Genomic DNA, 19383 nt, shown 5'->3' on the forward strand with positions numbered 1-19383 from the left:
TTTATCAATCATTGCACGGTCAATTTCCTCCTGTATTCTTTGTGAACAGACTCAGTGCATACATATTGACCGTTACGATTGTTTCAGAGCTTGTCGGCGTCTATTGCTCCAGTACCGCGTCGCGCTTGGTGTTATATCCTATAAGGCATGTTATATGTCCTGCGATGTCGTGGCGCAATACTATATTAACATCCCCGGTGAAAAGAAAGGTCATTCGACGTACAGAGATAATATGTGATAGTTCGTGGGTTTTGTCACGTCTAGATTTATTTTGGATATACAGTTATTCCGCTTTTGCAAAAGCAATTTTTTCTAGCCCTACATATTCTAAAAAAAAAACTATATTTAAAGTTGTTGCCCTTTCTATATTTTTATTTTTAATCTCTTCATGATTACCTGGTTATTTAGAGCGCACGAGTTCACGTGCGGATCTTGGCGCTATTTGGCCCTCGTGTTGCCCTTGCGTTATAAAACACCAACAAACAACAAACAAACAGTTCACGTGCGTTTTAGTTTTACCTCAAGTTGTATACGTCAATGTTGTTGTTGTTTGTGCTGCTTTATATGAATATTTTATTCAAAAAGCAAACAAACAGTATTTTGCAAGGATAGTTTTACAAGACAAGAGCTCGGTAAAATTTGGTCTCCATTGATTTGAATATTTAGCTCTGCAACATTTTATATATACAAGTGATAATACGTTGCTCTAAACATGTCACGCCCTGCGTGTTTTTGTTTTTGTGTGTTTTATGTTTAGGCCGTTTGAACGTTGCTTGGACGCGTGGCAACTCTGTGCGCTGCCATCTTTGTTGCGGTGAGATTCCTCTGCTGTTTGCCAATTTCGTAGTGTTGTCGGTAACAGTCGAGGCCTATACCGGTCACCGTCATCGACCCTCACCCACACCCGCACCTGCGAGCTAAGCGTTAGTATTGTTTTTACGCTCTTCTTGCGCATGTACGTGCTCGTCGCCCCACCGGTCGCCGCAACCAACATGGCGGACGTACGCTTCAGATCGAATTTTGACTTTGAGTTCCGGCAAAGGCACGGGCGCGGTCGCCTGGTTTTCGAAAGCGCTTTCTCTGCGCGAGTGATTGTGCGAGCGAAGGATCCTTCCGCACTATACGCTTTCGCGCCCTGGCCTTTCCCAGCGCCGAAGCCAACTGGTGAGACGGAGCCTGTTCTTCGGCTCCCCGCTAGATGGTGCTGTGCATTCCGCATATATGGTCGACTGAGCAATCCACCTGGAGGCCGTAATACCACAGCTGCGGGCTAGGTGGCTCAAGCTGCCGTCCGATACAAAGAGTAGAGTTACTTCCGATCGTCAATCGATGGATACCCACCCGCGGTCTACATAGGTCCAATCTCGTATGTTACCTGCGATCGGCCGCTCATACAAAACGGAAAACTCTGCCGCTGCGCCTGGCCCCAGTGTCTGCCTCATGTTGACAAGGTTACCTAGCACAACCTTGTCCTGCTGTTCAGCGTACTTCAACTTTAACTGAAAAACTCGATCATGCGCTATAAAGTGTACCTTGCTCTTTTTTTTTTTTTCTTTTTATGTAATCATGTAAAATCAGTTTTATGTCAAAAATACAGCTTGGGCGAGTTGGTTGAACACTGTTACCGACTTCGCAGCGCACAATTTGCAAACATACTGTAGTCCGTTGCAACTCAAGAAAGTAGGGAGAGGGAAAGGAAGGCCGGGGAGGAGGAAGCAGACGGAGCGCTGGAGAGGAGAGAGAAAGCCTCCTCCTCTTTTTCCCGTTCCGCCTGCCTCCTCCTCACCGACCTTCCCTTCCCTCGCCCTACTTTCTTGAATTGCAATGGACTATTCGCGAATCCAACCAACATACACACCTCAGAGCGGTATATTTGTTGTGTTTTGTCCGGAATACTGGAGTCCGTTGCAACCCAAGAAGGTAGGGCGAGGGAAAGGAAGACCAAGGAGGAGGAAGCAGACGTAACGCTGGAGAGAAGAGGGAGAAACCTGCTCCTTTTTCCAGCGTTCCGCCTGCTTCCTCCTCCCCGGCCTTCGTTTCCCTCGACCTACCTTCTTGAGTTGCAACAAACTATAGTGCGTTTGCTAATTGTACGATGTGAAGTCGGTAACTGCTTCATGTTTCACAACTTTCTCTTGTCGCATAAGCAATTTCTTCTTCAAAATCCGTGTAACTCGCACTACCCGTCCAGTTCCTTGAAACGTTCTGATTGCCAATTATAAAGCATCTCGTATTGCCTCTGACTGTGCCTTTCGTTATATAGGCTTTTGGATTTAGGAACTCCTTGCTCGTTCCCCGGTTTTTCACTTATTCTTCACCAATGGGCTCACCATCCGAACCATCCTACTTGGGCGTTGTTAAGGGCTGGGGGACGGACAAACTAGAGGCCAGGTTTCGGCTGTATTAGTGACGATGTTTTAATTATCATAGCGTTGAATGGTAAGTCCTAAATGTTTCTGCCGCGCGACTCCGCGGGTCCCCCGTACATAGCCGCGGTGACGTGGTGATTTTGCGTCACCGGCGGAATCCTGGTGGCATTGGAGGTGGCTGTCGGCATCGATGGAAATGAGTTCCAACAGCCCCTGCCATTGGCCCGGAGGTTTATGACTTCGCAGCAGCAGCTTTTCTCGATATCACAAAAAGCGGAAGACGAAGACCCACTGATGTTGTCACTTCGGCAGATGTTGGAAAGCTTTGGTTTCTGGTTTTCGAGAGGGTCTCTATCGAGCGATGTTGTTGCGGCCCGTTTCTATAAGTGTGCCATAGATGGACCACGGCCTCGCCGGTGTCTGGAAATAACAGCGTCAATCCATCGCCCGTCACCCATATTCTTATCGATTAATATTTCCTCCTTCTTCGTGTCTATTGTGTACGTCCAACAAGCGACTTATCCTTAAAGTAATTGTGACGAATGAACGAACGAACAGAGAAGCATACCCTGACATTTCATTATTAATCTTATAGACACCTTTCGAAGGTCACGTACTGGTAGTTAGGGGATCTGACCCCAATGCACAGTGGCCAATGGCGGAACAACCGAAATTGCAAAAATGTTCCAAAAGCCGGGATTCATGATTAAAAACAAATAACTCCGACTTGCATAACAATACCAAGACAAAACTCTAATAAATTGTCGGTATTGTTATGCAAGTCGGAGGTATTTGCTTTTAAACAACCGAAATTGCGGAAAATCCGAGTAAAGTTACATTAGATGGCAATAAAATAGAATTAGCGACATTTCTAGGATTCCAATTTTCGTGGCTTCTTTTTTCTAAAATAACATTTAGTTGTTGGCTGTTTGGGCGGGTAGAGCGCGCGCTTGATGACTCCGACAATAAATTTTATACAAGCAAAGAGTGCCGCAAAGCGCGATGACAAATATAAACATCAAACTTTGAAATCATGGGCATTCCCACTCTAATAAAGAAAGACGATATCATGTGTCTATGTTTGTCTAGGCTAATATTTCTGTAATAAATAATATGAAGACATCTAAGGCGGTGGAGTTTTCAACGTCCCTGCACGCCCACAGAGTACATCTGGTCATATTGTCGCCAGTGATGACATCATAAATGTCTCGCTAGTTTGGGGTAAAGGTAGGATAGTATTCACCGATGTTTGTTTGCAAACAAGCTCGCTACTGCCCACTGGCGGCGGACCATTCCATGAGCACTTCTGTTTTTTATTTTTTTTTTGTTTTGTTTTTTGCTTTTTGTCGTTATTTGTACTACTTCCTACTATGCGTACATGTTCTTACAAACGCACTACAGGTACTTCTCCGACGGAAAATCTAACACGATCACTATGCTTCACTGAAATACAAATAGATACACCACCAGATGTTTATTGGGGTACCAAATACTGTGGCTCCCTCGTGGTATCAACCCCCGAAGAATGCAGTAAATAAATAGCATTCGCGCCTAGTGCCCCACTAAAGAATGCACGTTTACACGTGCATTTGCATATCTGCTGATTGCCATTAGCCCATCTGGTGATTCTCCTTTTTTCGAATGGCGGACGAAGGTTAGAGCCAAAAATACTGTAACAAGACGAAAGGTTTGCTAAGAGCGCAATATCTCAGCGCTTGTTGCAACTTCCAACACACGAGGCAGCAGCAACGAAATCAAGGCCTTTTATGCTTTCATGGCATTACCCTCACGAGCGTAACCTCCGCCTAACGTCAAGAAGAGTGCACTTTCGCCGTCATAGAAAGCTACACTGAATACTTTTAACATGACATGAAGATTTTGCTTTGGCACCTTTGCTTTAACAGGACTTCAGTCATGCAGTTCGTTCTTTCCGGGACTTGGGAAATAAGTGGTTTTACAGTTTCAGCACTTCTTGATGCAGGGACTCTATAGGCGCAAAAATATATAATACAGCTAAAAAAAAAAGATTTGTAACAATTTTTTGACGTACGGAACGTTTGAAAAGCAGTTAAGATGAAGGAGTAATTCGTGTGAAATCTGGAATTTTGTACAGCGTGTCCCCCAATGAACTGTACAGTGTTTTTTTTGTTTTTTTTTTATCGCAAAAATTAACTACGCATCGCCCAACGCTCATTCAGCACTAGTGGTCCGAACCAGATGGCCAAGTTTCAGCAGGAGCAGTTATCTTATTCAAAGTTATACTTTTCTGAAAATTTCAAAGGGAAATCAGGCCTATCTTCACTTGTCTTCGGTAACCGGCGCCATATAAGCTTCGGCAACCACGGACTCAGAGGTGCCTGGCCGCCAGGTTACCGAGCACCAGCCTGGTTCCACGGTAGCTCTCTACTTGGATGTTGTCTGAACTTTACGAGCGAATGATAAGGAAGGCAAGATGAGAGGTGTTTTCTTTTCGTTTTTTTTTTTTTTTTGTCTGAAGATAGCCAAACCAGCATCAAGCAAGCCTTGTGTTATTTTTGTTTTGTTTAAACAATCCTTCTTTATGTCTTTTTCTGCCTTCCTCTACTCAGGACTCTCACTCTCTTCGTCCCCTTCAACTTGGACATTTATAAAACACGAAGGAATAAGGTGGGACCTTGCATGGTTAACACTGTTCCAGCAGTATCACGAACAAAACGAGAGTAACTGCGACTTTAGTTTACCAGGACGGAGTAATATGCATAGAAGGATGTTTGTGATTAAAACCGATAAGTCTGACAAAGCTAAATTAAGCAATCTCGTACATTTATTTGGCTGCTGCTGCTGAATCCAGAGCTTGACTTCTCATTACCATGTTGCACTGCAAAAGGGTTTATTTCAAACAAATATTTGCTGACGAAATCGCATTTCTAACTTCGCAATGTGTCTTTCCGGGAAGGGGAAGGGGGTCTTGTCGGGCCCCAGCTTTTGCCGGAAAATTGAAAATGTTCCGCTTATACACGGAACTTCGCCTCTCGATCGCGTCTGGTGGCGCCTTCGAATTCCGCCGCCCTGTTGCCGCCGTAAAACTACAACATATCGCCCAGGCACGTAGCCAGCCAGGGTGGGGCCACGGGCTTTCGGCTATCCCTCAAGGGGATAGCCGAAAGTTGCCAACCGCTCTGAGTCTCACAGGATTGTCGCATTTAACTTCTCCAAGTTTCGACCCCATCTGCATTTTGTTTAAACTTCATAGTTTGGTGCAAAGTAAAAGCAATAAAGAATTACTGTTAACAAGTGCCAGACATATAATTGTCGAATGAACACCCCTCAATACGGAGCAGGCAATCCCTCAGGAATAAAACGTATTCTCTGGAGGAGCAACTAAAAAAAAAGGGAGTGGAGAGGGGAGGGGGTAGTTTTAAAAGCATACTGTGTCGTAAAGGTTCCTCTGCCCCGCATTTTTTGGCGCAGACCAGAAAGCGTGGCCCGGAAACTATATAGTGACAGATGGGTGGTTGGTACAACTTTTTTTTTTGCAAAAAACACTCTTGCCAGAAAGCACGTTTTCGTCGTGCCATATACTCGCACCGTGCCTAACGACAATGCATCAAGAAGAATTTGTACCTCTCAAATACATAGCTTGCACTGAGCGCGAACCTTGTGCAGCGTGCAATTTGCCCCACCGGATTTGATTTTCTCAGCAAGAACAACTCGTAAGGACCACCAGCATATAGGGAGTATTCACTGGACGCCATATTTGTGGGTGCTGTTATGAGCGCATGCTCAGGACGAGCTCACATTAATAGCCCGCTAAGACTGGCAATCTTGATGGTGCGGAATGCACGTTGCAAAAAAACTGTGGAAGCTTGCCATCAGCACGCGCTCAGCAGTGGCGCACACAGCTATGGCTGCCAGTAAATACTCTCTATAGGGAGTATTCACTGGCGGCCATATCCACGTGCTCTGCTGCTGAGCGCGTGCTGACGGCGAGGTTCCGTAGTCCTTTTGGAGCGTGCATTTAGCACCATCAAGGTCGCCGGTCTTAGCGGGCTATTAATGTGAGCTCGTTCTGGGCATGCGCTCTAAATATTGCCCTCAAATATGGCGTCCAGTGAATACCTCCTATAGTGCGATAACGTCACGCGCAGACCATGTTAAACACTCCAGCTTTCTGGTGAAGTGCGACGTTCGCAACACTAGCAATAGACGTCCAAAGTGCAAAGTTGTGTAGTATTTATAGCAGCCTCGCGATGATATACGGCAGCCTAATGAAACGTTAGAGCACACGACTGATAAAGATCAGAGTTGCGAAGTGAGGTCTCAAAACAAGTGCACGTAAAACCGAATATAACATTAGCGCCCCGAGGCAGTATCTCGCGACGTTTCTACTTGAGGCTAGCTGATGCCCAAATCTGATTTATATTGGGATTCTAAGAATCTTCGTTTGCCCTGCGCGTGCAATTTATGTTCAATTGGTAATATCGTTTTATGCATTTCTATGCATCTCTTTATGCAGTAAAGCGTTGTGTAAGGGATTATCTTACCCAAAAAAATGAACTGTCATCTCCTTATTTCTGCAAATTTCGTGTATTAGCCTTCCGATATACCATGTGACCACAGCCTTTTTTGGCATAGCCTGCAACCCAGTATTTTACTCTGCAAAACAGCGAACAAAAACACGTCTCAGGAGACTCAACAGCTGGCGTATTTTCGAGTATCGTCCTTCCGTGTCGGTTTCAAGCGGTTATGTGAACTTCATAAAGTCAAATTTATCGATGATAATAAAAATACATTTCATTCCTGTCTGAAAATTCGACACCATAAATAGAAGATTCATAACCTCAAACACATGTTATAACTGAATGCACCTTGAAATTATCTGAAAGATGCTCTGCAAATAATTTTCGGCGCTTTTATCCTCGATAGCCACGTTTTAAGTGATTTGGGAAAGATTTAAAAAAAAATCTGATTTTGAAGCTATTTTAAATAACTACGTGTTTCTCAGACGTATATATATAATTATAGACTTGAGCGTGTTGGTAATCTACATTGACTTAAAACGAAAGAAACACACAAGAGGACGAAACATAAACTGTGTCGTCTGTTTCGTCCTCTTGTGTGTTTCTTTCGTTTTAAGTCTATATATATAACTTCTCAAATATATATATAAGTTTATTATCGCCTCTTTTATGTGGTTTTACGTTTACGCGTCTATGGGTCGGACAAAAACAAAATACACTGGGACGAGTGGCGGAACTATGACGATTACACACGCAAACTGTCAGAAGGTGTCCAATTATGTAGCTTACTAATCGAGTAGAGTATTGAATACCACGTTGTTTTAATAAAAAATCATCAATTAGCGAGGGTGATGCCTATTTGCAAATTAAATTGACCGGCATTTTGTCAAGAACAAACCTCAACATCCAGGCCATGCCAGTTTATCCAGTATGAGAAAATGTTCACTTGGGTAAGCACTGTTTTAGGCCAGATTCGATCTCAGTACGAAGGTGCTTATAGATTAGGGTGACCAATTCCAGTCACTCCTTTCTGCACGATTTGTTGTCCGCATCACAATGCTGAGTGTAAATAATCCTGGTTTAAAAAACAAGCATTGTGATTGTCGCTCAGTGTTTCTATAAAATGTAGACTGGAAAGGCTTGTCCTCTAACTTTCGTGACATTTTGAAAATTGTATTGCTTTTAGCTCGGTCGTGTCGTCATCATATATATATATGGCGAAATGTATTTCGTAAAGCACATTTCATGATAGATATGGCGACGAGGTGCCCATTTCATAATTTTATGCAGTGTAATTAATTCCTTAGATCAAGGGCAAAACCACGATTCAACTTCTAATACTGCGAGGCAAAGTGTCACGGGTGTTTTAGGCGGCCTCCCTCACTTCGCGAGAAAATTTCGATTAGGTACAATATATGTGACTTTGGTAAACAAAGGGATGGTTAGTCGTATAAACACGACGTTTTGTATGTTACTGTAGATTTTCTTTTCCTTTTGTGTAGAAATAAATAACAGAATTTTATAATTCTGGTACCTGAAAATAAGAATGGATTCAGAAAACGATAGAAAAAAAAACTATATACTGTAAATGAGTTATTTTTCCCGAGCTAAATATTCGCCGATTTAGGTCAAAACTGAAGTTTTGGAATATTTCGTGGGTTCTAATTTTCACGACGCGGTGGGATCTCAATATAAATTCTAATGTGTGTACACTTCACCGAAATTGTTCGTGGGACCTATTTTTCCCGAATTGTAGGCGATCCAGGAAATTCGCAAGAATTAGGTCCTCGCGAAAATTAAAGGAGCTATGCAACAATTTTTGTACTTTGCACAAATACCGCTTAAAACGGATCCCTAACGTTAAGGACCTATGAAACATGCGTTTGTTTTTCACCCCACGCCATAGAAGTCCCAGAAAAAAAATTTAAGAAACACGAGCAGCGTTCACCCCCTCAACTCGCAGCCAGAACAAGCGGCCACGTGATCTGGAGCCGATTGTATGCCGCCAGTGTTGATCATAGCCACGCGCTGGGGTTGGCAAAGCGCAGGACACGCGCTGAGTTCCAGACATTGTTATGGCTCGGCTGTTGTCGTCGTTGCAGCGATTGGACACGAGTCACAACCCGAATGCTTCTCGAGCTAGCAATTGTCACGAGCCCAAGTCGAGTGCCCACGCAATGCTCGGGTCCAATCTATGAACCGCATTCAAATATCGTCACTTGGGTGTACTGCGATCCCCGAGTTACGTCATCAAATTTTGCAAGGGAGAGATTGAATGAAAATGATCGCTTTTGTCCTTGAAATTACACCGCAACAAAGGCGTTTCTTGGCCAATGGCGTTGCGTGTGAGTATCCTTGAGTCCCAGGTGTGCCAGTAAGCTCGTGTAGAGAGAAAAACATTCCAATTGAATATCGTTGCACAGCTCCTTTAAGTCGTTTACAGTAGTTAGTTTCACGGCGTAAATAGTGCCTATTGACAGAACAACGCGGAAAATATATTCTCAATTTAGCGGTTCAAACCGGTTCGAACCGGTTTGGATCGTTATTTTTTCCGCCCCGGAACTGAACCAAAAGTCGTGAACCCGAAACCGAACCGATAAAAATATCGGTTCGACACTCTGCTTCCGACACCACAATAAAAGCCTTTCAGAAGCCCTCACAGTCGCCTGTTCGCCATCGCCTGTCCGCCATTGCTTACTCACCTACTCTGTGCAAGTATTGGACACGGGGATTGTATCAGAGTTCAGTGTGAACTCGGCTAAGCTCGTTCTAAAAACGAATGCTGCGTCAGCGTTCGGCGATGACTCGGATCCAACCACGTGCTTTGTGCCCCTGAAATGGCGACCATCAATGTTGCTCGATTGCTTTTCGAAAACGGTCTATTGTAAGCTGCCCGAGTTCTTTTTTCGCCTTTCTCTGCCCATTGATGGACAAGAGCGCCGCGATGATTGCCGTCGCCGAGGAAGTCTATTCCTACGTATTTCCTGCCCCCTGCAAGCTTGTTTTCTTTTTTTTTTTTTAGGGGCGAAGCTCTTGAGGGTCTAGCCATGTCCGTCCGGCGTCCGTGCTCACATCGATCTTGTTGGTGCTCGTGCTCGTAAACTCACGTGCTCACAAGCACGTGAGCACAGGTGCTCACGTGCTCGTGTAGGGCAAAAAAAAAAAAAACGATGAAAAAAAAATGTTTGCGCAGTCGACAGGATTCGAACCTGTGCGGGAAGAACCCAATGGATTTCTAGTCAATCGGGGGGCTCATAGATGTGGTAGTAACTTAAGAGCTGGGGTTTCTGTCATAGATGAAACGTTGCATGTAGCCGCTCAACGTCTATACAGGAGAGGGCGCTGCGGTCAAATGCGTATATAATCGCGTTAAACTTTGCATGCATTGGCTCAACGTTTTCTTGACGAGAGGGCCCTGCGGTCAAATGCTCAAATGCGTATATAACCAGGCTCGATACCACACATTCTCTTTGTGACATGGATGAAAACGACCGAAAGGCTCGGCATGCTGCTGCTCAGCGTCTACGCAGACAAGCACCACCAGAGCTTCGCCCCAATCAACGTTAGTAGGACCCTTAGTTGGGAAACTCACCGTCGAAACCTGGGCCGCTGGTGTCCACCGAGACCGAGCTAAATACGACAACAGCGCCACTCTTTATCATTTGTCTGTACTGTGGTCACCTTGAGCTTTTAGAAAGCATGTTTTAACGTAAAAACTAGCGGAAAAACCTCTTTGTGTAGTAACTTTTATTGGAGTATAGTACAAAATAAAGAGCGCGTGTTGTTTTCTAAAATCTTTCGTTTGCAAGGTTTTGCAGTGCAATTAATATTGTTTTTATACAACCGTGCCTCAGCGGGGCGAGCTAGGTGCATATTAACCTCAGTAGTAATCCGCGGCGCGTCCACTTGGGCGTTGGGAGTGGCACCCCTGAAGCCCCTTTCATAGTACCTGTTTTGACCCCAAAATGGTCGATTGAAGCCAAAACGAAAGTCATGTGCAGTTCCTCGAGTGGCCGCGGCGGGACAAATGGCGGCGTTGTGATCGCCATTAGCTCGGTTCTGGAGGACAGATCGGGGCCACTTTTTCAGAGCAGTCTCTATGGCAGTTCCCCAACTGAGTGTTTCTAGTAACGTTGGCCCCAATCAACATCATTCACCACGTGGAGATACGGTCAATTTTTCTTTCTATTTTTTCTTCGCCTGGACTGGAGTTTCCCAAAATGTCTCCCGAGTAATGTTTGCGAAGCGTTTGCAGTTCATTTTTTCCGTTGCTCTTAGAGTAACTGTATATACCTTTTAATCTCACTAGTTGCCTGACAGACGGATAGAGGGAACTGACACACTCGGCGCCATTAGATTGCTTCAGTTTGATCGGTTTCGGTTTCAACGTGCACGCGGCTGTGTTGCTGTTTTATGTAGTTCTTGCTTAATTTTGTGACGCAATTGTTTCCCTTGTAGCGCACAGCTAATGAGGCCGTGGTACTGAGCCACTTTCAGGACTACGAGGTGTTTTTTATCTTAAATTGCGGGCCTTTTTACTAACTCCTTTGATGTATCTGATTATGGTCGGTTGCGAAACGCCAGACTGATGCACAGGGAAGATTACCATCGTCTACGGCCGTACCCAATGTCACTAATTTCCAAGAAAACTAGAGTAATGAAGAGACTAGAAGGTGAATGGGAAGAAGCATACCGACAGCTTGATAAGCAATGTGCTGAATCGGGCAGAACAGATGATCCCGCGGGTATATACCATTCACTGTTTGGTTTCCGTGAAAACCCAACTTTTAGGGAACTTAGTAGACTAAAAAAGTCTCGTATAATGACGCAGATAATTCATATAAACAAGCAGTGTCGTCTCGGCCTGTTTTTGCTTATTTTAATTAAGTGCTCGAGCAATATTTCGACAATGCGATATAGGCCGTCTAGGAAATTTCTTAAATTATCAACCCCGTTAAAGTACTTAGGATCAGCATTTCATCTTATTTTATCTAAAAAATCTAGTTTAATTTCATATGGACATTTGCTTACCCAAGATATGCTCATATATGCTTACTTACTTTTGCTTACTTAAGATAAAAGTGACACACACGTCAAGTTAAGTCTGAAATTTGTCTTCGCGTAAAAGTACCTCGAAAAGTTTGGCTGAAGTCTAACGCTAGGCAACACTTCATGAACCTGTGTGAACAAATCTGTATTTGTTTGAACAGATTTGCTTTGTAAGTATCGGTGTCGCCAGCCACAAAAAGTAAACCTCTATTCTCCATCGACCACCCTGCACTCGGGTGATTGTTATTCAGACGGCTTTTTTTTTGTGCCAAATATTGCGGTTTGGCAACCGCAATATTTGGCATAAACTAACAAGAGTTAAATCAGCGTGTGCAAAAAAAATGTTGGGTGGGCAAAAAAAAAAAGAAGAAAATCGTCGTCATTATTGCGCATCACAAAACCCAAACCCCGTTTTGGATTGGCTACTAAAGACTACGTGTACGCTATTCTAAAACCCGCTACTCTTAAGCTCTCTGTGGCAGTTTCTTACGCGTGAAGTCTAAACCTTTGTGTTAAAATATGTTGAGTGTATTGAATTGGTTATCTAAACTAAATCAATAAATCAGTTGACAGACTACCGAAATGGGACCGAGCACAGTATACACTTTCTTAAACTTCATAAGTAAACCGACCAATTGAATGTTTACGACGCAAAAAAGATTGAGAACCTGATACACACGTATAAGTGTGACATGATGAACAAACAAGTCGCCTGATGTTGAAGTACCATTATTCCTAGCATCAGATAAAATACAAGTTCAACGTTCGTTGTCTATCTCCTTTACGAGTTTTCTCACATAATCAACAGGAACTGCTTTCGATCTATATGAATACAAAAAAACGACACTTTCATGAAACACAGATCCTAAATGCGGGATATAAATATACGCGATTGTTATTGTCAACGTTTCACCACTATTTGTAAACAAACCCCAGTTGTCATAATGAATTCACCTTTGAACCCTCGTGATGTCTCAGTCCTCTACATAATCAATGTGGCTCAGTGCTAACGCTGATTCCTGTGGCCCATCCTCACACACATTTGGTACGCCGACGGTGAAAATAGTCAAATCGTGCTACAAAATTAACAGCAGAAGTTGTGCACATTATGATGAAATGCAATTGGCTAGTAGAGGTAAGTACCAGACTACACCTTACAAAGTAAGGGAAGAAAGCGCGGTGAAACGCGACGAAAAGCACGAATACAACGCATTCGCCAAGTTTGCGGAGGGGGGAGCTGGATTACAAGTTAAAGCAACTTGATGTCGGCCGCGTTACGTTATTTCAAGATGGCAGCGCCCATACGACGGAGAATGAAAAGGTCGCGTTCCTTTTTTTTTGCGCCGCCAACTTTGTATTGGCGAAGAAGCGGTTATATGCGTCCAGCTGGATCGAAACTTCATGAGGAAAGCGAACTTGCAGGCATCGAATTTTGGGCGGAGCACATTCCTCGCTTTACGTATTCGGAATATACATTCTACGCTAAAATCAAACGAACGGGAAGGTTTTGATGTTTTCAAAAATGTTTTCTAAGTCTGGGAAGCAGAAGACACGGAGGACGAGGGTGTTGCTCTAGATGTTGCTCGCGACTGCGGTGCTCGCTGAGTGATAAGCCGGGGTCACACTGCACATCATACAAAAGACAGGCTGCAAACAGGAGTCACCGCAATATCCGTGGTTCGAATGCCACGTGCCCAGGTTTCTCCTTTAACTCATTGCCATGCGGCATTCGAAACACGGATCTCGCTCATTTGGGTGGAGAATAAATGCTCAGTGATGTATAGTTTATTTCTGCGGTAAATAAAACCCTGTATTTTTATTTTTTTTTTTTTTATAGGCAAAGATGGGGGATTTTTTATTTGCTATCCCGAGGAGCTCCCGGGGGATATGTCTGTGTGTGTGTGTTGTGGGGGGGAGGGGGGGCGGAACGCGGCATTTTCCGGGGGGTTCTCTGCACCGCCCGACTACGGGGGTGCTCTGAAGCCCCGTAGTCGGCGCCTATGGTTCCATGGTGCCTTTCAAACGCCATTTTCCCATTGAAAATTTCAGACCATTACCTATAACATTTGCATAAATTAACATTTATTGCTGAAACTTCGGCATCTCGTTCGGACCTCTAGCGCTACATTTGGACGGAAAATGAGCGTTCCACGATACGTAGCTTATATTTGCGGGTCGCGAGCCGCAGCGGACCCGCATGCAGCTCCTTGAGCGTACAAATGCGGCTCGCGACTCCCTAGCAAACCTACCCCCCCCCCCTTCCCCGCCTTCCTCTTGGTCACACGTGCCCTTCCCCAAAAAAAGAAATAGAACACGTTTCAAATTGAAAGTCAGGTTGCGGTTTGGTAGTCTTGTGCTAATACTGCTACTTTATGTTCAGTTGAACAGTTTTTGACTCGGATAGATCTAAAGCAGCGATTCCAGTTTCATTTATTGCTCAGGACAAAAGCCCTCCCCCCCCTTCTCACGTTTTCTGTCTTTCCTCTTCCAGGCGGCTCTTCGAAGTTTAATGGTTTTGTTTAAAGCTCTTAAGCTGGGTCTGCCTGGCCACCCCTGGCCTATGTCGTTGTCGAGTGATTTTTTTTTTTTTTGTCGTTTTTGAGTGTATTTGTTACATTTTTACGATCGCAATTTTCAGCAGCCCATCTCTTGGTGAGGCCTTCGAGGTAATATTAAATAAATGAATCATTTAATAAATAAATAAGTAAACGTGTGCGTTTTTTTGTCGTTTTTTTCTCGTCCCACGATGATCTTTGCAGGCAGTGACTATTTCGACGTCCGTCTTCAAAATATCTCAAAACGTATTTCGACCTCTGTGACGCCACTTCCGTAAAACGTCAAAATAGTGGTTTTATTATTTCAATGTCCTCCTTCAATGCACCAGCGGTAGCGCTTTTGTGCTTTCGTTCTGTTTAGTTTCTGATGGTGTTGTCGGTGTTGTGTTGGCGTTTGGACGGATAGTTTCGGTTCTAGTTGGCAGTGGAAATGTCTTATTCAGCGTGTGGGTGGGACTGGCTCGAAAGTTTATCCTTTCAGACGTGACACGCCAGGTGGCGATGTTCTGAGCTCGCATCTCGGCACGCGTCTCGCTTAAAATTTTGAATTTACAACAAAGGAGAGCTGGATATTCCTCTGTCTTCCTTGCTCGTAACAGAGGTAAGTGCATATACACGACGTAACACCGAGAAATTCGGCAAGCCTTTTGTGCCTTTATATCGTGCTTTGCATCTGGCTTCCGTTCTATTTTAACCAAATTTCGTGATTTCGTTGCTTCATGACACCACTGTTGTAAATAAAATTTTCCAACTAGTTTAGATGTTTGGTTTAATTTGTTTATAACGAGCGGGTTAACTACGAACCGATCGGGATGTTAAATAAAAGGTTAGGAATGCAACCATTTCCTCCCCGATGTTTCTTGGCCGGTGCGAACGAACAAAGGTTCTGGCGCGCTTGTACCAGATACACGCATTTTCTAAGCAACTGAAAATTTTATGACACGGCATTCAGCTCCTTTGTCCATATGGATCACGGGAAATAAATAATGAAAAGCAGCGTTGCCGCAGTTTGTAGTGTTTGACACAATCAAGCAAACGTTACTTTCGGCCTGATAGCTGGTGTATTTTTAGGTCGTTTTGCATTCCATATCACTTAAAAGGTCATAAACACAGCAGTCGAGTGCATAACATTTGTCTCCGGAAAATTTCTGTCGAACCGCGACGCTGCCTGCAAAATTATTTCTTTTTTATTTTACTTTTTTTTTTTTTTTGACCGCCATTTTTGATGGTTTTTAGTCCGGACTTTGACAAAGTTCTGTTTGAGACGTCGATCAAAATTATAACAAAACTATTTTGACGGGGACGTCAAACTGTTTTTGAATATAATTTCATGTCTCCAGGAAGAGGCGCCACGGACGTCATAATAATATTCAAAAATTATTTTCAAAGTGGACGTCAAAATAGTCACTGCCATTTCGGCATTTAAGACAGCGTTCAAAATAATAACAAACTAATCAAAACACTATATGAACGAAACCGCGAATTCGAGAAATAGCCGATCAATTCTGTCTCGTCCGCGACCTTTTTACTACTCACAAAGTGCACAACTGAAATCACATCGTGTTGTTACAACCGAGTTATCGCGCCCCTGGAACAAAGTCACCGTGACACACGAGCGCTGTCATCACTACAGTGGAGCCAAGGCTTACACGTACAGACATATTTAGAGCCGCTGTTACAAAGTCTGCGGACATGTTCAAAGCACACATCCGTGTGACGCAAGACACGCCTCGAAACATGCCCGAGGCATGTCTGTGGACAATGCTGTCGTCAAGTTCGCGCGAGAACACCGTGCCAGCGTGACAGCAGCTTAAGAGCCCTTTCACATAGATCGAGGAGTTCCTCGTGCCGATACAGACGTACGATCAATGCGTACGAAACCCGAGAGATCAGAACCCGACTCACCGGACCCAGTTGGCGCCGAGGCGACTTACGCCTCATCCTTCCTTCGCCGCCGTGTGTCCGAGCAAAGTAGATCTCTCCGATGCCTCGGCGAGATTTTGCCGCCGAGGTCGGGGCCGGAGAAGAGAAAAACGCGCGCCGTAAATCGACTCTTTCCACCTTCTCGGTTTTTCTCCTCTCCTTCCTCCTCCCCCTTTCCCTCTTGGCCAATGGGAGCGGCAATCTCCCTGTGACGTCACATTCGTGTCTGCGGAAGGGGGTGAGCTATACCGACGGCTATACACGGCAAGCTGCTCTCTGATAAAAACCGAGTTTCCCCTACACTCGGTGTCACCTTATAGTGGCCCGCAGCGGACCCTATACGAGCCAATCGAATGCTGTTTACATGTCACGTGACTGGGAGCCCGGCACTTCGCTGTTTTTCTGTCGAAGATCACGTGAAATTCGCGCGACAGTGGACTGGCTTCGATGGCTCGCAGGGTCCACTGCAATCCAACGTAGGGTGACGGGGAGTGTAGCCTTGGATCTCGCCGGCGGTCTTCAATATTCCTGGAGTAATATTGTCTCTCCTTCTTTTTTTATGACTCATCCTGGACGCGTGTCGGTGTCATTAACCAAATGAAAGCGGAGGAGGATGGAAACAAAGGGAGCGGACAACTTTCGGTGTTGGTCAAATATTAACTAACCCCTGCCTATGTACGCACAAAAACTCGGTTCTCGTTGGAGGGGAGTTGTTCCTCTTTGCTTCCCGGTCCATGTTATCGCATTGGCTCTATCATTTGACCGAGTGTGGTTGCTGAGTCTTTAAAGATATAAAAGTTTCGTCGAGAATTTATTAACGTTGAAAGGAATGTGAATAACAGTGTTGTCATTTCGGAAATATGCTTCCCTTCTTCAAATAAGGGAAGCCTCTCACCGAAACGTCCATGTTAATAAAGTATCCGTTGTTACCCACATTGCTCTCAACGAAAGTTCTTAGAGAGAATGCTATTAAAAGTGTAATTTTTCTCACTAACTTTATAATCAGAAAATGGTTGTGGCACTCAAAGGTTGCTACTTAGCCGGGACCCGTGCCGCACAGCTTTACCTGCGGATTGACGAACGTCAAACTACAACAATAGAAAGACTTAAGGACACGATAAAAACATCAATAAAGATTCAGCGACCTTCTCAATAAACTTCACGAGTAGCAAAAGTTTGCGGAAAATTACGTAACTTGGTTAAGTTACATACGATTCTCTGGTGCACGAGCAACAATAGTCCTTTTCAAGGTTACGCACCGGCGACAGTTGTTTTAAAGTATATATATATTGCGGAAGTGAGCGTATACAAGCACTACGCGATAATGGAGCAGTGCCGGAATAAATACCATCCTGACAGTGACGTGCAGTGTTCAGAATCGTGTTGGGCTATAAACGAGACAGTGTTTGTCCCGAAAGCTTCTTTAAACTTTGCTGTAAATTTTTTTCTTCTTTTTGGTTCTTGTGGGAGCGTGGACGGATGGAAAAGATCAGTAAAAACAAACGAACTTGAACTTTACATGAAATTACACTTTTAAATGAAGACTAAAGAAATAATTTCTGTTTAATTCCTTACTAAACATCTACGATATCAGAAGACTCACAGCAGAACTTCAACCGCAAATCCAGCGTGTGTTCTTGCAGTGTGTTCGTATTCGTAAAACCTGTTTGGTAAGATACTGCATGTCAAAAGTCCGATACAGCCTTTTCTTTTTCTTTTTTTTTCACTACGTTAAAGGGGTCACTTAATGTTTCAAAAATGTGTGCTCTTCTTTTTGTCGCAGTTTACATGTCCGTTAAGGAAGAATATTTTAGTCGAGTGTTTTCTAAAGGTAATGAGAGCTGGCGTTACCGGTACAACGAGTCGCGAACCAGGCAAGTGCCTCTGACAGCTCACTTGACCTTCAAGTAAATTGTTTATTTAAGATTAACGTGGACTTTTTCTAAACTGGTAGTCGAACGAAACTGGTAGAATACTAACCTCAGCCCCCGCGTCAATCAGGAAACGTAACACCCTGATACATATCGCTGACAAAAAAAAAAAAAACAGAAAAACAGGCAACTGGGTTGGAGGGCGCCACAACTATTAGCGGCGAGATGTTTTGGTGGCGCCCTCCTATGGTTCCCCCTTGTGACGTCATTACCTTGCAAACAACAAGTTCGATGGTGTTTGTAAATAACATGGTGGAAGCCTGAAATCATTGCGCTCTCAAGGGAACACTGCCAACACCGTCCAAATTAAAGTTCTTTCATTCCTCTTATCTCCGTCGATGATAAATCCCCTTTCCTACGTCATAGTCAGCGTTCGGCCAATCGTGGAAGGCCGACCACAGCGACGCTTTCGGTCGCGCACGGGGCTAATAAGATGCCTCTAGTGGTAGGCAAATTCGTTTCCCGAAGCCGAGAGAGGTTGCTCGTGTTGTCTTTAGATTTAAGTTTCGATATTTTAGCAAGCCGTTCTGTAAGCCAAAGGAAGGCAAGCGAATCCAGAGGGATCCATTCGACAACATTTAATGTAGGTGGGCACTTTGATAACGTTTTCTGCCAATGAGGCCAAATGTATATAGGCACCCCTAGGGGTGCTCATGTATCCTTGGCTTCGGTGTTCACTTCTTCTGAAATGAGAGAAAATGTGGTCCCCGAATATATGCAAATCAGGGATGTATCAATTCTGTCCGATGCTGTGAAGCCTTTTTAGAACACATTGCTGTTTAAAGGTATAGACGCTTTACACACGCGCCAAATTACAGCCGCCATTGCTGACCTTCTCTTGTCTCACCGAGATGCCGAGCAACTGAAACGGTAGTTGCCGATCCTCTACAAAGGCCGATGATTTAGAAAAGGACCCAGCTTTGAATATAATGTGGCAATAACCTGGCCTGCTATGGTAATGACGAAGTGAAATAAACGAAATAAGAGGAAACAAAAACTGAAGGTCAGTTATGGCGGCGCCCATGCACAGCTGCTGCAAAGCGTCTATACTGAGCCA

At 44.2% G+C, this 19383-nt stretch overlaps 1 protein-coding gene across 1 annotated transcript in view; it reads right to left on the minus strand.

Annotated features, from left to right (window-relative positions):
- Nucleotides 1–16521, minus strand: part of LOC8035951 (adenosine receptor A2a) — a 30881-nt gene extending 14360 nt beyond the window's left edge. The window contains exon 1 of the mRNA XM_029980689.4: nucleotides 16378–16521. The gene's annotated coding sequence lies outside the window, so the exon portion shown is untranslated. The remainder of the gene's footprint in view (nucleotides 1–16377) is intronic.
- Between the last annotated feature and the right edge of the window lie 2862 nt (nucleotides 16522–19383).

This window comes from Ixodes scapularis, unplaced genomic scaffold (assembly GCF_016920785.2).
Source record: "Ixodes scapularis isolate PalLabHiFi unplaced genomic scaffold, ASM1692078v2 PGA_scaffold2__306_contigs__length_199485367, whole genome shotgun sequence".
Taxonomy (NCBI): domain Eukaryota; kingdom Metazoa; phylum Arthropoda; class Arachnida; order Ixodida; family Ixodidae; genus Ixodes; species Ixodes scapularis.